We start from the raw sequence: 19,141 nt of genomic DNA on the forward strand, positions 1-19,141 counted from the left end.
TTTGCAGTCCAGAAGGGAGTGGCAAGAAATATTCAAAGTGATGAATACCAAGAACCTACAACCAAGATTACTTTACCCAGCAAAGCTCTCATTTAGAATTGAAAGTCAGATAAAGAGTTTCTCAAACAAGATTAAGCTAAAGGAGTTCATCACCACCAAACTAGTATTACATGAAATGTTGAAGGGTATTCTTTCAGAAGAGGGAGAAGGAGAAGAAGAAGATGAAGATGAAGAAGATGAAGAAGATGATGATGAAGAAGAAGGAGTAGAAGCAGGAGGAGGAGGAGGAGGAAGAGGTAGAGGAAGAGGAGAAGAAGGAGGAGGAGGAGGAAGGGAGGAGGAAGAGGAGGAGGAGGAAAAGAAGGAGAAGAGATAAAAATATGGACAATAAAATGACAGCAAATACATATCTATGAACAATTTAATCTAAAAATAAAAATAAATGAAAAATAAATCTAATGAGAAAAATAAACTGGTGAATAAAATAGATTCAGAGGAATAAAAGCATGAAACAGATTGATGAATCTCAGAGGGAAGGGGAGTGGGGTGGGAAGAGATTAACCAGAGATTTTTACCTATGGACACTGACAGTAGGGTGGTAAAGCCCTGGGGTGGGGCAGGAACTGGCTAGAGGGGGCAATGGTGGGATTAAAGGGGACATCTGTAATATTCTCAACAATAAAGATTAAAAAGAAAGAAAAGCCCAGAGTAAGAAGTAGGATCGAAATAATGAAGATCTGAGCAGAAATAAATGGCATAGAGACTAAAAAATAAAATATAAAAGATCAATGAAACTAAGAGCTGGTTCTTTGAAAAGATATACAGGATTGATGAATCTTTAGCCATACTCATCAAGAAACAAAAAGAGAGAATACAAATAAATAAAATCAGAAAGTAAAGAGGTGAGGTAACAACTGACATCAAAGAAACACAAAGGATTGTAAGAAAATACTATGAATAACTATATGCCAACAAACTGGACAACATGGGTGAAATGGACAAATTCATAGAAGCATACAATCTTCCAAATCTCAATCAGGAAGAATCAGAAAACTGGAATAGACAAATAACAACTAATGAAATTGAAGAAGTAATTAAAAAAAAAAAAAACTCCCATGAAAGAAGTACTCCTGGACTGGATGGCTACACAGGTGAACTTTACCAAACATTCAAAGAACTAAGACCCATTCTCCTCAAACTATTCCAAAGAATTCAGGATGAAGGAAGAATGCTAAGCCCCTGTTACTAGGACAACATTATCTTAACTCCAAAACCAGATAGTGACACTATACACACAAAAAATTATATTGCCCAGCTGGTATGGCTGAGTGGTTGAGCATTGACCTATGAAACAGAAGGTCATGGTTCAATTCCCAGTCAGAGAACATGCCTGGGTTGCAGGCTCGATCCCCAGTGGGGGGCGTGCAGGAGGCAGCCAATCAATGTTCTCTCTCATCATTAATGTTTCTAACTCTCTCTCACTTTCTCTCTGAAATCAATTAAAAATGTACATATAAATAAAAGAAAATTACAGGCCAATATCTCTGATAAACATAGATGCTAATATCTTCAACAAAATATTATTAAATCAGATCTAGCAATACATTAAGAAGATCATACACCTGGACCAAATGAAATTTATCCCAGGGATGCAAGTATTTTTCAATATTCACAAATAAATAAAAGTGACACACCACATAAACAAAATGGAAGATAAACATGACATGATCATATCAATAGATGCAGAAAAAGCATTTGACAAAATCCAACACCCATACTATATAATAAAACCCTAATATGCAAATTGACTGAATGGCAGATGACCGGCAGAATGACCAGACGCACACTGACCACCATGGGGCAGATGCTCAATGCAGGAGCTGTCCCCAGACGTTGAGCATCTTCCCCTTAAGAGTGAGATGACTGGTGGCCATGATTAGGGGGTGGGGCTGGCCAATGGGCAGTGCCAGGCTGCCAGCCAAGGCAGGTGCCAATGGGAGGCACCCTGATCACCCTGCCTGCTGGTCGCCCCACACAGGGAGGTGACTGGCAGTAGCAGCGGGGTTGGGGCTGGCCAGTGGATGGCGCCAGGCCACCAGCCAAGGCAGGTGCCAGTGGGGGCCCCCAATTTCCCTACCTGCTGGTTGTCCCACAGATGGCCCCGATTGCCGGCCAGGCCTAGGGACCCTATCCTATATATTGGGAACAGTCTCTTAGATTTAAAAATTAAAACCTGGCAAGGCTACTCTAACACTGAAAAAAAAACAGGATGATGCAGGGATGACATGCATGGACTCTGGCTTGCACATTTTGTGGTCAGCCCTGATTCTGACACTTATAACTGTGTGGCAAAGCCAATTACTTAACTTCTCTCTGCTTCAGTTTTCCCACCCATTAGATGGGGAAAATGGTACTACTGCCTCAGAAGGATCATGTTATGTACTACTTTTTACAATCAGGGCAAAAAAATGTAGCTGCCCATGCAAAAGCAAAATGCCTTTCACCTGTATGAAAAGTATGGTCATTGGTGTATGCAGCATCCTAGATTGTGAGAGGGATGTCCGACTGCCAGCTTAGGCCCAACATCCCCTGAGGGATCCTGGATTGCGAGAGGACACAGGCCGGGCTAAGTGACCATCCTCCCCACCCCGCCCTCATGCCTGAATTTCCTGCACTGGGCCTCTAGTATATGATAAAAACTCCCAAGAAAATGAGAATAGAGGATCATACTTCAACATAATAAAAGCCATGTAAGAAATAACTACAACTAAGATCATACTTAATGATCTAAAAGCATTTCACTTAAAATCAGAAACAGGACAGGAATGCTGGATGGCCCATAAAATCAGAGAAGAAGAAATAAAAAGGCACCTAAATTGGAAGGAGGAAGTAAAATTGTCATTATTCACAGATGAGATGATATTGCATATAGAAAACCTGAAAGAGCCCATCAAAGTAACTACTGGATTTAATAAGTAAATCTGGCAAAGCAGTAGGATACAAAATTAGTATTCAGAAATGTGTGGCATTTTTAAACACTGATAATAAATTATCAAAAAGAAAAACCAAGAAAACAATCCCGGTTATCACTATAAAATAATTAAAAATAAGGTACCCAGGAATAAATTTAAGCTAGGAGGAAAAAGATCTATATTTAGAAAACTATAGGTCACTGAAAAAGAAATACTAGATAGATACAAATGAGTAAAAGCATTTACTATGTTCATGTATTGAAAAAATTAACATCATTAAAATGTCCATACTACCCAAAAAAATCTATAGATTCAATGCAATCCCTGTTAAAACACCAATGGCATATTTCACAGATCTAGATCGAATATTCCAAAGTTTTATATGGAACCAGAGAAGATGCTAAATAGCCACATCAATCTTGAGGAAATAGAACAAAGTTGGATTGATCACAATACCAGATATCAAACTATACTACAAAATGATGGTAATCAAAACATTGTAGTACTAGCATAAGAACAGGCATATAGATCAATGGAATGGAAAAAGAGCCCAGAAGTCAACCCATTAATATTTGACAAAGGAAGCAAGAGAATACAGTGGAATAATGACAGTATCTTCAATAAATGGTGCTGGAAAAATTGGACACAAACATGCAAAAAAAAAAAAAAAAGCAACTAAAGCACAAACTTACACCATACACAAAATTAAACTCAAAATGGAAAAAAAAATGAAATATAAGTCATAAAAACCTTAAAAATATATAGGTCATATAATCTCAGACATCTCTAAGAGCAATGTTTTTGCAGATACATCTCCAAGGGAAAGGGAAACACAGGAGAAAAATAAGCAAAATGGGACTAAAAAGCTTCTGCACACCAAAGAAAGACAGCAACAAAACAAAAAGGAAATCCACTGTATGGGAGAACATATCTGCCAATGATTAATCGGATAAGGGGTTAATCTCCAAAATATATTTTAAAAAAATGTATACAACTCAACAGCAGGAAAACAAACAATTCTATTTAAAAAATGGGCAAAAGATTTCAATAAACACTTCTCTAAATAGGACATATAGATCGCCAATATACATATTAAAAAATGCTCAAGGTCACTATTCATCAGAGTTGAAAATAATAACTACAATGAAGTATCACCTTACATCTGCAAGAATGGCAACTGTCAATAAATCAACAAGTGCTGGAAAAGAAGAGGAGAAATGGTACACTGTTGGTGGGCATGCAGTCTTTTGAATCCAGTGTGGAAAACAATATGGGGTTTCCTGGAAAAAAAAAAAAAATGGAACGGCCTTTTGACCCAGTGACCCCACTATTTTGTATATATCTTAAGAATTCTGAAACACTAATTGGGAAGAATATATGCATCCCTATGTTCATAGCAACATCTAATCTAATAAAAGAGAAACATGCAAATTGACCACATCTCCACTACACTCAAGCCATGCCCACCAGCCAATCAGAGCAATTATATGCAAATTAACCCAACCAAGATGGCCACCGGCAGCCACAGAGCTGGAGCAAGCAGGAGGCTTGGTTGCCCTGGCAATGCAGAAAGCCAAGCTTCCCACCTGCCATGGCCGGCTGTGGCCTCAGCTCAAGGCAACAAAGTTTCAATTATAGAAAATAAATAAATTCCAGATACGTGCTTCCAGCCAGCCTCCACTAGGAGCTTGGGTGGCTAGGGGCTGTGGCCAGCCTGAAAACAGCCATCAGCCCCTCACTCAGGATGGCCAAACTCTCATGGGGTGAGGGTCCCCGCTGGGGGGCTTGGCCATCCTGCAAACAGCCATCAGCCCCTTACCCAGGCTGGCCATACACCCCAGTTGGGACCCCCACCCTGAAAGGGGTGTGGCCAGCCTGAAAAAGGCCCTCAGCCCCTCACCCTAGCTGGCCAGGCACCCAAGCAGGACACCCACCCTGATCCGGGACACACTTCAGGATAAGCCAGCTGGCCCCCACCCATGCACCAGGCCTCTGTCCTATATAATAAAAGGGTAATATGCAAAATGACCCGAACAGCAGAATGACTGGGAATGATTGGTCACTTTGGCATACACTGACCACCAGGGGGCAGATGCTCAATGCAGGAGCTTCCCCCTGGTGGTCAGTGTGCTCCCACAGGGGGAGCTCTGCTCAGCCACAAGCCAGGCTGATGGCTGCCAGTACAGCGGTGGTGGTAGGAGCCTCTCCTGCCCCCTCAGCAGCGCTAAGGATGTCCGACTGTAGCTTAGGCCTGCTCCCTGCTGTAAAGTGGACATCCCCCGAGGGCTGCCAGGCTGCCAGAGGGATGTCTGACTGCCAGCATAGGCCCAAGACCCTGGGGAGCAGGACTAAGCCAGATCATGGTCATGCCCTGAGGGGTCCCAGACTCCAAGAGGGCACAGGCCATGCTGAGGGACACCCCCCCATCCCCCCAAGTGCACAAATTTACAATAGCCAAGATCTGGATTCAGCCCAACTGAACGTCAGTAAATGAATGGATTCAAAAGCTGTGGCTCATTTACACAATGAAATATGACACCACTCTAAAAAAGTAGGAACTCCTACCATTTGAGACAGCATTGGATGGACCTGGAGGCTGGCTGCAGTGCGTCATAATGACCAGTCATTTTGGTCATTCAGGTTGTTCAGGTCACTTGGCTTTTATATATATAGATTACTCTAGTTTAAATAGATAATTTGACAGCCTGAGAGGTATATTTGTGTCTGTGTATTGTCTACCTATCCATTTAGATAGTTATAACTGAATAATCTCTAATTGATTTTTTAAATTTATTTTTTTATTGTTAACAGTATTACAAATGTCCCCCATTTACCTTCAGTCTGCCCCCTTCCATACAGGGACCAGCCCACCCCCAGGCCTTCACCACATTATTGTCTGTGTCCATGGGTTTTTATGTTGGTTATCTCAAGATGACCAAAATCATAAGTTTGGTTTCTGTATAAGGCTTTTAGATTTCTTTGCTTATATGCTAAAGTTCACTCTGACAGCAAACATCTGCAAGAACTCTTTAGGCTGTTCGAGAGGAAAACGAAAAGTGTCCATATCTTCAATACAAGGTGGGGTGAAAATAGGTTTACAGTTGTGAGTATGTGAAACAGTTTATTCTTGTATTTTTATTCATTAACTTGAGGTTTGGTGCACGAAAATCATGCAAGAGTAAGCCCTTGCAGCCATGGCTGCCTAGGTGCCTGCCCAGCCCTCACCGCACATCAGTGGCTGCCTCTAGGCCCTGAGGCCCCACCCCCCCGCCCACTGGTCATTCCACCATCAGATCTAATTAGCCTATTAGCTTTTTAATATATAGGATTATTGTATTATTTGTTTCTTATTATTAGTTGCTGTATTATTTTCCATACAAACAATCGTAGCTGCTTTTGGCCCACTCTGTATAGAAAAGTATGAAGCAAAAATAATTCAAAAAGGTTTGCAAAATTATTGACTATATTCCCTATGCACATATCTGAAACTAATATAAAATGATGCTGAATGCCAAGTTTAATATAAAAATAAAAAATTTTAAATATTAAAAATATGTAAAGAAAACGTTTGGTAGGAGATGAGTTACAATTTATCAATTACACCAGAGTGGAAGGATATAAGAGTCATTACAGACTTACTTAAAGATATAAAACCCAATAGACTTCAATATAAGTACTTGAACTTCAGCAGGAAAGATATTAAAAATAACATAGAAACATTATTCTGCCACTGTAATAAATCACAAAATATTTGGATCTGAAATGTTGAATAAGTTCTTATTGTTGAAAAACAGGGAAAAAGTATATAAAATAAAAGAAATCCCCTTGCAAAACCGTACATCTTAAGGAGATAAAGGTATTGATTTGAGAGACTAGGCTTTAAAGAGAGAAATTTTTTTATCTCAGACAAAGTGAAAATTCATACTATCTCTATATATAAAAGCCTAAGTGACCAAACGACCAGTAGACCAGTTGTTATGATGCTCAACCCAGGAACTGCTCCCTGGTCGTCAGTGCACTCCCACAACCAACCTCCTATGGTCTCTCCCCCTTGCCCACCGCAGGGGGCTGCCCTACCCCCCATTGGCCCAAATCGCTGGCCATGCCGAGGGACCCCACCTGTGCATGAATTCATGCACCGAGTCTCTAGTAAATAGATTAAAACAGACAAAAGTCTTTTGTCAGGATAAACAAAATGGGAGGTGTAAAAGTACTAATTTCTTATCAAATAAGGTATCATAGTTCTGGGAAACATTCTCTGAATGTAGAAGGAAAGTAAATTTTGTAGGAATAAAAAAAAGTATTTATTTACACAAGTAGCTCATGACTTTGACATGAGTTAAGGTCTAAGTTGTTTGAAGAAGACTTGAGAAAAACACATGCACAGAGCTTCAATCTATCATCAATAAAATTAACATGATGAGGGACACATTAATAAGCCACACTCTTCTCCATAAATTGTTCAGTCCTGTTATAAAGCTAAATTCTTACAATGGAGGGAACATTACTTTACCAGATAGTAGGAATGAGTGAGAAAATATAAAAGGCTCATTAATATAATCATCAAATCATACGATACCTTTTTGACTATATCATACTTTTGATATAAGGTTAAGTCATTGCTACCCTGTTGTCTTTAATACTCCTATAGATTTAATGCAATCCCTATTAAAATACCAAAGTGGCATACTTCACAGATCAAAAACTAACATTCCAAAAATGTATATGGAAACAAAAAGACACTGAGTAGCTGCAGCAATCCTGAGAAAGAAGAACAAAAGTGGAGGGATCACAAGAACAGATATCAAGCTATATTACAAAGCCACTGTAATCAAAATAGCCTAGTACTGGCACAAGAACAGACATATAGATTAATGGAACAAAACAGAAAACCCAGAAATCAACCCAAGCCATTATGCTCAATTAATCTTTAACAAAGGAGGCAAGAGCATACAATAAAGATAGTCTTTTCAATAAATGGTGTTGAGATAATTGGACAGATAGATGAAAAAAAAAAAGAAAAAGAAAGAAAGAAACTAGACCACCAACTTAAACCATACACAAGGATAAACTTAAAATGGGTAAAAGATTTAAATGTAAGTCATGGAATCATAAAAATCCTTGAAGAAAACATAAGCAGCAAATGATACAACTCCTAGCACAAGAGAAACAAAGGAAAAAATAAACATATGGGATTACATCAAAATAAAAAGCTTCTGCATAGCAAAATAAGACAACATGTAAATGAAATGGGAATCCACTGTATGAGAGAACATATTTGCCAATGATACATCTGATAAGGGGTTAATACCCAAAATATATAAAGTACTCTTACAAATCAACAAAAGGAAAACAAAAAACCCAATAAAAAATGGGCAGAAGACCTAAATAGAAACTTCTTCAAAGCTGACATACAAATGTCCAAGAGACACATAAAAAATGCTCCTCACTAATCAGCAGAAAGATGCGCATTAAAACATCACTGAGATATCACCTCATACCTGTCAGAATGGCTACTATCAATAAATCAATAAACAAGTGCTTGAGATAATGTGGAGTAAAAGGAACACTAATGCCTTGTTTGTGGAATGCTGACTTGTACAGCCACTATGGAAATCAGTTTGGTGTGCCCTCAAAAATTAAAAATGGAACTGCCATTTTACCCAATGATCCAACTTCTACAAATATATCCTGAGAGGCCTGAAACACCAATCAGAAAGAACATATGCACCCTATGTTCGTAGCAGTGCTATTTACAATAGCCAAGATCTAGAAATAGCCTAAGTACTCAACAATAGATGAGTGGATAAAAAAGCTGTGGTACATTTACACCATGGAATACTATGCAGCAGTAAAAAAGAAGGATCTCTTACCCTTTGAGACAGCATGGAGGGACCTGGAGAGTATTATGCTAAGTAAAATAAGCCAAGCAGAGAAGACAAGTATCACATGATCTCACTCATATGTGGAATCTATTGAACAAAATAAACTGTTGAACAAAATACATCCAGAGATATAGAAACATGGAACAGACTGTCAAATTTCAGAGGAAAGGCGGGGGTGGGTGGGAAGAGATCAACCAAAGAATATATACATATATATATATATATATTAGAGGCCCTGTGCACAAAAATTTGTGCACTGGTGGTGGGGGGGTGTCCCTCAGCCCCACTTGTGCCCTCTCACAGTCTGGGACCCCTCGGGAGATAACGACCTGCTGGCTTAGTCCTGCTCCCGGGTGGCAGAGGGCAGGCCCAATCCCTAGGTGCCTGCCCCGCAGCTCCTGGTCGGGCTCAGAGCAGGGCTGATTGGGGAGTTGGGGCGCCGCCTCCTGCCATGCACAGAGCAGGGTGGATCAGGAGGTTGTGATGCCACCCTCAGTCACGCTCAGGGTAGGGCCGATTGGGGGGTTGGGGCACCACCCCCTGTCACACTCAAGGCAGGGTTGATGGGGAGGTTGGGGCGCCACCCCCTGTCACCCACAGAGCAGGGCCAATCAGGGGGTTGGGGAGCTCCCCCCATCAGGCACAGAGCAGGGCCGATCAGGGGGTTGGGACGCCTTCCCCTTTCACGAACAGAGCAGAGCAGATAGGGAGGTTGTGGCCCCACCCCCTGTCACACACAGAGCCACAGGGCGATCAAGGGGTTTGGGCGCTGCCCCCTGTCATGCTGCTCCAGGGACCAAGAGGCCTCGTGGCTCCGCTGATCCCAGTGCTAGGAGGCCTTGCTGCTCCGCTGATCCTGGTGCTGGGAAGCCTCGCGGCTCCACTTGACACAGGGGCAGTGAGGCCTCACTGCTCAGCTGATCTCGGTGCTAAGAGTCCTCGCTGCTCCATTGATCCCAGATTCAGGAGGCCTTGTGGCTCCGCTGATCCCAGGCAGGGAGGCCTCGAGGCTCCGCTGATCTCGGGTTTGGGAGGCCTCTCGGCTCTGCTTATCCCGGTGCTGGGAGGCATATTACCATTTTACAATATAGGATAGTGGCCTGGTGCATGGGTGGGGGCCAGCTGGTTTGCCCTAAATTGTGTCCTGGATCAGGGTGGGGTCCCTGGATCAGGGTGTGCCTGGCCAGCCTGGGTGAGGGGATGATGGCTGTTTGCAGCTGGTCACACCCCCTTCAGGGTGGGGGTCCCACTTGGGTGCCTGGCTAGTCTGGGTGAGGGGCTGAGGGCCGTTTTCAGGCTTGCGGGTGACTAAAGCTCCCAGCCTCTCCTTTTTTCCTTTTTTTTTTCATTCTGGAATTTATTTACATTCTATGGCTGTCACTGGAGCTGAGAGCCAGTTTTAGCTCAGACCTCAGCTGCTGAAAGCAGGTTTCTGGGCTTTGTTTACCTTCTGTATTTGAAACTTTGTTGCGAATCCAGCTCTGAGATCCTGGCTGACTAAAAGCAGGTTTCTGGAGTTTTGTTTAGCTTCTATATTTGTAACAATGTTTCTTAGAGAGCAGCTGAGAGCCCAGCAGTGGCAGGCGGGGAACGGGGAACATTGGCTTTCTCCGTCACTGGAGCAAGCAAGCCTCCCTGTTCGCTTCAGCTGCCTGGCTGCTGGCCACCATCTTGGTTGGCAGTTAATTTGCATATCTCCCCGATTAGCCAATGGGAAGGGTAGCGAAGTTACAGCTAATTACCATGTTTCTCTTTTATTAGATAGGATAACCCATGGGCACAGACAATAGTGTGGTGAAGGTCTGGGGTGGGGGGCATGGTGGGCTAGATGTGGTCAATGGGGAAAAATGGGGACATATGTAATACTTTCAACAATAAATATTTTTTTAAAAAAACTTATCACAATGTTATATGTTAATTATATCTCAATAAAAAACTGAAAAAATGTAGATATAATAACAGCTAAAAATTTTTAAATACTATCTGTAGCTGAAATAGCTTTAAGCACTTTACATGCAGTAACTCCTTTAATCTTCCAACAATCCTATAATGTAGGCATTATTACTATCATTTCAGCTGTAGAAATGCGGAAACTAAAACCAGAAATGAAGATCTGTGCCCAGTTTATTTCCATAGCTGTGTCAAGCATATGTATGCAGTGAACCTGGTATTCAGATTCAGTAAGTCTAGATGCAGTGACTATACTCTATACCAGTGGTCGGCAAACTGCATCTCATGAGCCACATGCAGCTTTTTGGCCCCTTGAGTGTGGCTCTTCCACAAAATACCACGTGCTGGAGCACATGTACAGTGCAATTGAAACTTTGTGGCCCATGCTCAGAAGTCGGTATTTTGTGGAAGAGCCACACTCAAGGGTCCAAAGAGCTACATGTGGCTTGCAAGCCGCAGTTTGCCAACCACTGCTCTATACAGTAAAATGTTGCTGCACAATTAGAATTCATGGAGACCTAAGAGAACTAACTACACTCATTTGTCCCAAAACAGTATGGGGGATATATTGTAATAACTATGTGGTATTTTATTAAGGTATATAAATGTTGAATCACTATGTTATACACCTGAAATTAATATAATATTGTATGCCAATTATGATGTAAAAATTAAAAAGAAAATTAAAGGAGATTAAATATGGCAGCAGAGAAAATGGATGCTACACTGACATGCTTCTAGGAACAAACTGAAATTACAACTAAAATATGAAAAAAAATCGTCCTGAATAATCAACTGAAGACTAACTGAAGAGATCCCCGATAACCAACGATGGAAAATGGAGACCACATAGAGAGTGGTAGAAAGGGTGGAGGTGTGAATTGGCAGGACAGATAGCAGCTGAAGTTCTGGAGGGATATCTCAGCTGTGAGGGTTTCCCACTTAGAATTCTGGAGTCTAAACTCCAAGCTGGGCTCCCCAGCCCAGATCAACAGAGCTGAGAAAGGTGCCCACATAACACCTTGCTGTGAAAAGCAGCAGGATTGCTGGCTGCCAGCTAGAGATGGCTAGAAATGCAGGCACCCTCCTAAAGAGCCAATGCACAAAATTTTGTATGCAGCCATTCACTGTGGGTTCCAGCTGAGGAAGGGCAGAGTAGACTGGAGCTTTGTGAGCAAAAGCTAGGGTTGGGGTTAGAGCTCTGAAGGTGCTCTAATGGTTTTCTGTGCTGAGTCATTCCCTCATGGTGCAGAGGTCATCTTTCCCAGGCAGACATTTTATAATCCAGGAACTTTTTGCCTGGGGGGCATGGGGAGGCAGTTGCACCACTCTATTGGAAAATCCCTTGCCCCAACCTGTGGAGTTTCTGAGGCCCATTAAGAGATTGAGTATAACAAGTACCATCCAGGCAGAAACAATTGCCCTACCCTATTGGAAAACCTCTCACCTCACCTGTGGACAATAGCCTGAGGCAACAGAAGACAATACAATCAGTCTGTAGGATAGGCAAATGTCTGGAGCAGTGGTCCTCAACCTTGGCTGCACATTAGAATCAACTGGGAATCTTTTTAAAATCCTTATTTCTGGGCCTCATCCTCCGGAAATTCTGTTTCTTTGTTACTAATGTTGTGGCCTCACCCCATAACAAAGAAACAATTTCTGGAGGATGAGTCCCAGAAATCAGGATTTTAAAAAGATTCCCAGGTGATTCTAATGTGAAGCCAAGGTTGAGAACCACTGGAGGCTTTGAGTCTTTGTCTGATCTGATTAGTCAGAAACAGTCAAAGCATTTGACATTGTTCTTCACTAGAGATTGGGAGACATAGCAAATCTACCTAAATACATAGTCACAGACCCAAACAGGCAACCAAAATGAGAGAGCAAAAAAACCCAAAACAAACAAACAGACAAACAAAAAGAACAACCCCAAATGAAAAATCAAGAAAATTCTCCAGAAAAGTGAAAAGCAATAGAGATAAAAAATTTGTCAGACATAGACATCAGAATAATGATGGAAAAGATGATCAACAGGATGAGAAAAGATAGAGTAACTATGAAGAATGACACAGCACTAATAGACAACACAGTGGAAGGAATACACAGCAGATTAGGGAAAACCAAGGAAGCCAAGGATCAGGTCAATAAATTAGAAGACAGTGTAGAAAAAAATCACTCAATCAGAGAACCAAAGAAGAAAAACAATAAAAAACCAGAGGATAGCTTAAGGATCTGTGGGAAAACATGAAATATAACAATATTCACATAATAGGAGTGCTAAAAGGTAAAGAAAATGAGCAAGGTATAAGAGAACCTGTTTAAAGAAATAGTGGCAGAAAACTTCCCCAACCAGGTGAAGGAAAATGTCACACAATTTCAGGGGGCACAGAGAGTCCCAAGCAAGAAAAATCCAAACAGGCCCATGCCCAGACGCAAGCAATTGCTTAATTATAATTAAAATGCCAAAAATTGAAGGCAAAGAGAGAATCTTAAAGGCAACAAGAGAAAAGCAATTTGTTACCTACAAAGGAGCTCCCATAAGGCTGTCAGTTGATATCTCATCAGAAACTCTACAGGCCAGAGTGGGATAACATGAAATATTCAAGGTAATGAAAAGCAAGTATCTGAAGCCAAGATTACTTTATCCAGAAAGGTTATCATTCAAAATAGATGATGAAATAAAGAGCTTCACAAACAAACAAACAAACAAAAACAAAACAAACAAAACAAAAACAACAGGAAAAAGAGTTTATTACCACAAAACAGCACTGCAAGAAATGCTAAAGGGACTGCTGTAATGAGAAGAAATATATATAGAGAGAGACATAGGCATACAGAATTAAAATGGCAATAAATAAGTGCTTATTAATAATAGCCATTAATGTAAATGGATTAAGTGCTTCAATAAAAAGACATGGGATAGCTGAATGGATATAAAAAGAAAATTAAAGTATTAAAAAAAGACAGATTATCTGAACGCCTTCTAATTTAAGAAAGATCTTTGGTCATACTTTATACTGTACTAGTGGCCCAGTGCACGAAATTTGTGCACGGGGGGTGGGGTTCCCTCAGCCCAGCCTGCACCCTCTCTAATCGGGGAACCATTGGGGGATGTTCAACTGCTGGTTTAGGCCCGATCCCTGGGATCCCCCTAACTGGCAGCCTGACATCCCTCTTGCAATCTGGGACCACTGGCTCCTAACTGCTCACCTGCCTGCTGACCTGATCTCCCTAACTGTTCTCCCCTGCCAGCCTGATTGTTCTAACTGCTCTCCCCTGCTGGCCTGATCGCCCCTAACTGCCTCTACCTCGGCCCCGCCACCATGGCTTTGTCCAAAAGGACATCCAGAAAGTTGTCTGGAAGTTGTTTGGTCTAATGAGCACATTACCCTTTTATTAGTATAGATTGATTTCAGAGAGGGAGGGAGATAGAAACATCAATGATGAGAGAGAATCATTGACTGACTGCCTCCTTGCACGCCCCACACTGGGGATTAAACCCATAACCCGGGCATGTGCCGTGACCAGGAATTGAACTCTGAGCCCTTCAGTCCTCAGGCAGAGGCTCTATCCATTGAGCAACACTGGCCATGGATACACTTTCCCTTTCCACTGGGACGTGTTCTGTTTGCTTGAGCTGAAACACTGAAGCTGTCTCACTGGGGCAGAGTGGGGTGCAGTGGGTTGGAGTAGGTGAAGCCCCCTGAAAGCTGGAGAGGGGACTTGTTTAACAGCTGGACTGTTTCATGGCTGTGCTGCCTTGCAGTTGAATGGCCACACTGTTGGGCTGTGCTACTGTCAGTGGGAGTTTACACAACTGAACTGTCTGCATGGATAGCTTTCTCCTCACCACACCCCCAAGCTGGGGGTTCCTCTTAGGGTTGAAGTGACACCAACCACCCTTGGTTGGTAGCCCAATCGGCCACTTTGGAAAGAGAAGTGGGGAATCCTGATTTTACGTGAATGCTCCAATTTCTTAAGTTGGCAACTAACGTGAACTTCAGATGTTTGGGCCAAAGCAGAGAGGTGGTCAGGTCTGGTGTCCAGGCCACTGGGTGGCACTGGGCTCAGCCCAGCTGTAAAGGGACCCTAGGCATCTGGGCAGGTGAAGGGGTTGGGGGTACGCTTGAGTAATTCTGATGTCACCCCACTTGGTTTTTTGGGTTTTTTCCCACTGATCACAATTTATTATAATTTGTTGGCAGCATAGATAGATATTAGTTACCAGAACTATGTCTTCATAGAAGTGGACAGTATGTAGCCATTCTATGGGGAACTCTGTGTACTTAAGCATCAGCATGATCTTTCAGTTTCTTTTTTGTTGTTGTTAATGAAAATAAGCTTTATTACATCAAGTAATAAATACATACAAAGATGCAAACACTGCCGAAACCGGTTTGGCTCAGTAGATAGAGCGTCGGCCTGTGGACTGAAGGGTCCCAGGTTCGATTCCAGTCAAGGACATGTACCTGGGTTGCGGGCACTCCCCAGTAGGAGATGTGCAGGAGGCGGCTGATCAATGTTTCTCTCTCATCGATGTTTCTAACTCTCTATCTTTCTCCCTTCCTCTCTGTAAAAAGTCAATAAAATATATTTTTTTTAAAAAAGATGCAAACACTATTAGTCACTGTCTTCCAGAGGTTTGGATTCACTGATGGGAAAGGCAGAACTGAAATGTACATACATCCTTAGGGGAAATTTCAGGGGCCCTTGTCAGGCGAGGTTCAATAAATTTCTCTTTATTCTGTATTTATAACTTGTGCATTTTAAAGATCAACTTCAAAGTACTAATAGTCATGCAAATGCTTAAGCAAAAAAAAAAAAAAGTTACATTGAAAAGAATTTATACTGTGTGGTGAATGGGCACTGGCTACTAAAGTGCTGCCTCAGGACTCACTGAAACAAACCCTCAGAGTTGGATCAGCTCAGAAGAGAAACATAAAGAACCATGTGAGTAACATAAATGTATCCAGAAGAGAAACACGTATCTGGGAGGCCAACTACAGTTTGCTATGATAGGTAACTGACATGCATCATGTAAATCAATGCTTTAAAAAAACACACAACATGCCCTGGGTAGTTCCTAACTAATATGTAAATCTAATAACTGCAAAAGTCTCTTCTCCATCTTAGCGATGGGAGGTTCAGAGCCTGATGAACCACAGGAGGGGCATGGGGAGGAGAAACCAAGCTGTTACCATTTTGAAACCAAGTTTCATCTGAAGGGGGTGCAAGCATGAGCTGCCACTTCTTGGAAAAAGAGGGAAAGCCTTTCACGCTGACTTAGGGGCTAGGACCTGGTGTTCCGCTCCATCTCGTCCAAGTACTCCTGAACCAGCCCTGTCGCGTGGATGATGCCTCGTTTCAGTCTCTCCATCGCGCTCTTGCTGCCCGCCTACGTGAGTCAGATCTCCTTCCCTAGTTCTTCGATGATGACCAGCAGCTCAGCATATTTGCTCTGGGGCACCTGGCTGTTCTCTGTTCCCTACGTGTTAGAGATGGTGGTCCTAGTCACTCAGCAGCTGGCGGTACTGGGAAGATGTTGCCATGCTGGTGGAAGGCGGGTGAATGTTCCCAGAGGCCTTGATGGAGGTGGTGTGCATGTGCATGGTCAAGTTTGGTTTGTAAGACATCCCACCCCCTGCTCCCAGCCCCCCGCTGCGGGGCGCAGGCCCCTTGAGACAGCATTGGCAGCGGTGGCGGTGAGGCCAGGCGGTGGCGAGGTGGGCCTGGGGTCTGTGTGCCTGTCTGTGCGCCTGCCCAGCTCCCGCACACTTTTTGTTGTTGACAGCTCAGGCGCACTGGCAAATATGGCTGTCCCCTCACCCTGACACTGCCACAGTATCATGATCTTTCAGTTTCTTGATGTTCTGCTTGTGCTGCTCAATTTCTTTCTGCAGACACTCAAATCTCCTTTTTATGATGAGTGATCTCTTCTTTATGTTGTTTCTTCAAGGCTGCCAGCTGTTCTTTAATCCGCTCTGGGAAGTATCCTTCCTCTTCAGCCTTCTCTTTTTTTGTGAAGGTCCCCATGGCTTCCCTGATTGCACCTGCCTTGGAGCTGAAATTATCTGACCATTGCAGCCAAAGCCTCTGGCTTGCATGGCCCTCACCCCCCACACTTCGAGCCACAGATGTGCCACTAATGCAGAGACTTCCCTGGTTGTCAGTGCCGCGCAGTTCCAGACCACTCCACTTAGTTTTAAATGCAAACCTGCCTTGGACAGGCCTTGAAGGTCTTTTTTCCATGGTGATCACAGGGAAGCAGGCCAGCCGGCACCCATGGCCCTGGGGGGTCCGGGGGTGCCAGCTGGCTGACTGGGGCTCTCTCTGCCTCCGATTGCCATGATGTTCATGGAGAAGCAGGCCAACCGGCACCCACCTGTTGCCTGAAGCCTGGGTTTCTGATCCCTTTGCCTCTCAGCATTGTGGCTACGTATGCAAATTAACCGCCATCTTTGTTGGCGGTTAATCGCCATCTTGGCTGGCAGTTAATTTGCATATCTCCCTGATTAGCCCATGGGAAGGGTAGCGAAGTTACGACTAATTACCATGTTTGTCTTTTATTAGATAGGATTTTAAAGTTCACTTAAGACGGAGTTTCTTTAAAGTAAGATCTAAAATACATTTTGTTCCTATGCACTTAAAAAAAAGACCCCTGCCTAAGGGGATATATATATATATGATTTTTGCAGAGAGAGGAAAAAGGGATATTGTAAGAGAGAATGAGATAGAGAGAAAGAAATATCAATATAAGAGAGACACTTGGGATCAAACACACTACCTAGGTATGTGCCCTGTCCATGAATTAAACCTGAAACCTTTTGGTGTACAGGATGACACTCTAATCAACTGCGACACCTGACCAGGGCTTATGTACTGAGTATTTATAATCTTCAAAATTGAAAAGTGTATCTATCTCATATTCAGACACTGCTCTGTCCTGTACACCCACTGCTTTTTCCTCATTTTACAATCCTGGCAGCAGTTTTGATAGTTAATCCAAACTGAACTTCTGAGATTGTAAGTCATGAAAGTTGTCTCATATTTTCTAATAAATAAATAACAATATTGATATGATACCAGAGATGTTTAAAAATAGCCAAATAGAGAAAATGTGATTTCTCAGAAAACCACAGTGGGATAGAGGAAAGAATGATTAAACTGTAAATTTTTACCATCTCTATAATAACAACAGAAAAGGAAAACAGGGTTTCTACTAGCTACTTTAAGGCTTACTGCCTTACCATATTTGCTCCAGATCCAAAACATTTTTCTTTCCATAAAATGAACAGATAGAAATTGAAGAATGTCCTATTGTTAAATTTATTATTATTTTGATTTAATATATAATTTCAAATATAAATGTAAATGGATTTTAAAGAATGTTTACAGTTATTTTATGTATAAAATTACTAATTCTGCAGAAGGCATATCTATTTGGAAATTAGAATAATTATTTATATATGAACAATGACACATGTTAAAAGGCTTTAAAAGACAAAAATACAAACAAAACCCTAGAGAACAATGAGGTACCATCTCACACCTGTCAGAATGGCTATCATCAACAAATCAACAAACGACAAGTGCTGGAGAGGATGAGGAGAAAAAGGAACACTCGTGCACTGCTGGTGGGAATGCATACTGGTGCAGCCACTATGGAAGACAGTATGGAGTTTCCTCAAAACGTTAAAAATGGAACTCCCATTTGACCCAGTGATCCCACTTCTAGGAATATATCCCAAGAAACCAGAAACACCAATCAGAAAGGATATATGCATCCCCATATTCATAGCAGCACAATTCACCATAGCTAAGATTTGGAAACAGCCTAAGTGCCCATCAGCAGATGAATGGATTAGAAAATTGTGGTACATCTACACAATGGAATACTATGCTGCTGTAAAAAAGAAGAAATTCTTACCATTTGCCACAGCATGGATGGAACTGGAGAGCATTATGCTAAGTGAAATAAGCCAGTCAATTAAAGAAAAATACCACATGATCTCACTCATTTATGGATAATAAAGACCATTATAAACTGATGAACAGAAATAGAAACAGAGGCAGAGCAGCATCAAACAGACTGTCAAACTACAGTGGGAAGGCCAGGGAGGGTTCGGGGAGTGGGTAAGAGATCAACCGAAGGACTTGTATGCATCCATATAAGCATAACCAATGGACACAAGACACTGGAGGGTAGGGGAGGTCAGGAAAGGTCAAGGGGGAAAAAAGGAGACATATGTAATACTCTTTGTAATACTTTAAGCAATAAAACAAAATTAAAAAAATAACAATAATAAGGCCAATGCTCCTGAACCAAGTGAAAAACAA

General features: G+C 42.1%; 1 pseudogene; it reads right to left on the reverse strand.

Moving 5' to 3' along the window:
• Positions 1 to 16,094: 16,094 nt before the first annotated feature.
• Positions 16,095 to 16,437, reverse strand: LOC118651859 (annotated as a pseudogene).
• Between the last annotated feature and the right edge of the window lie 2,704 nt (positions 16,438 to 19,141).

The sequence above is a fragment of the Myotis myotis genome, unplaced genomic scaffold (genome assembly GCF_014108235.1).
Source record: "Myotis myotis isolate mMyoMyo1 unplaced genomic scaffold, mMyoMyo1.p scaffold_m19_p_3, whole genome shotgun sequence".
Taxonomy (NCBI): domain Eukaryota; kingdom Metazoa; phylum Chordata; class Mammalia; order Chiroptera; family Vespertilionidae; genus Myotis; species Myotis myotis.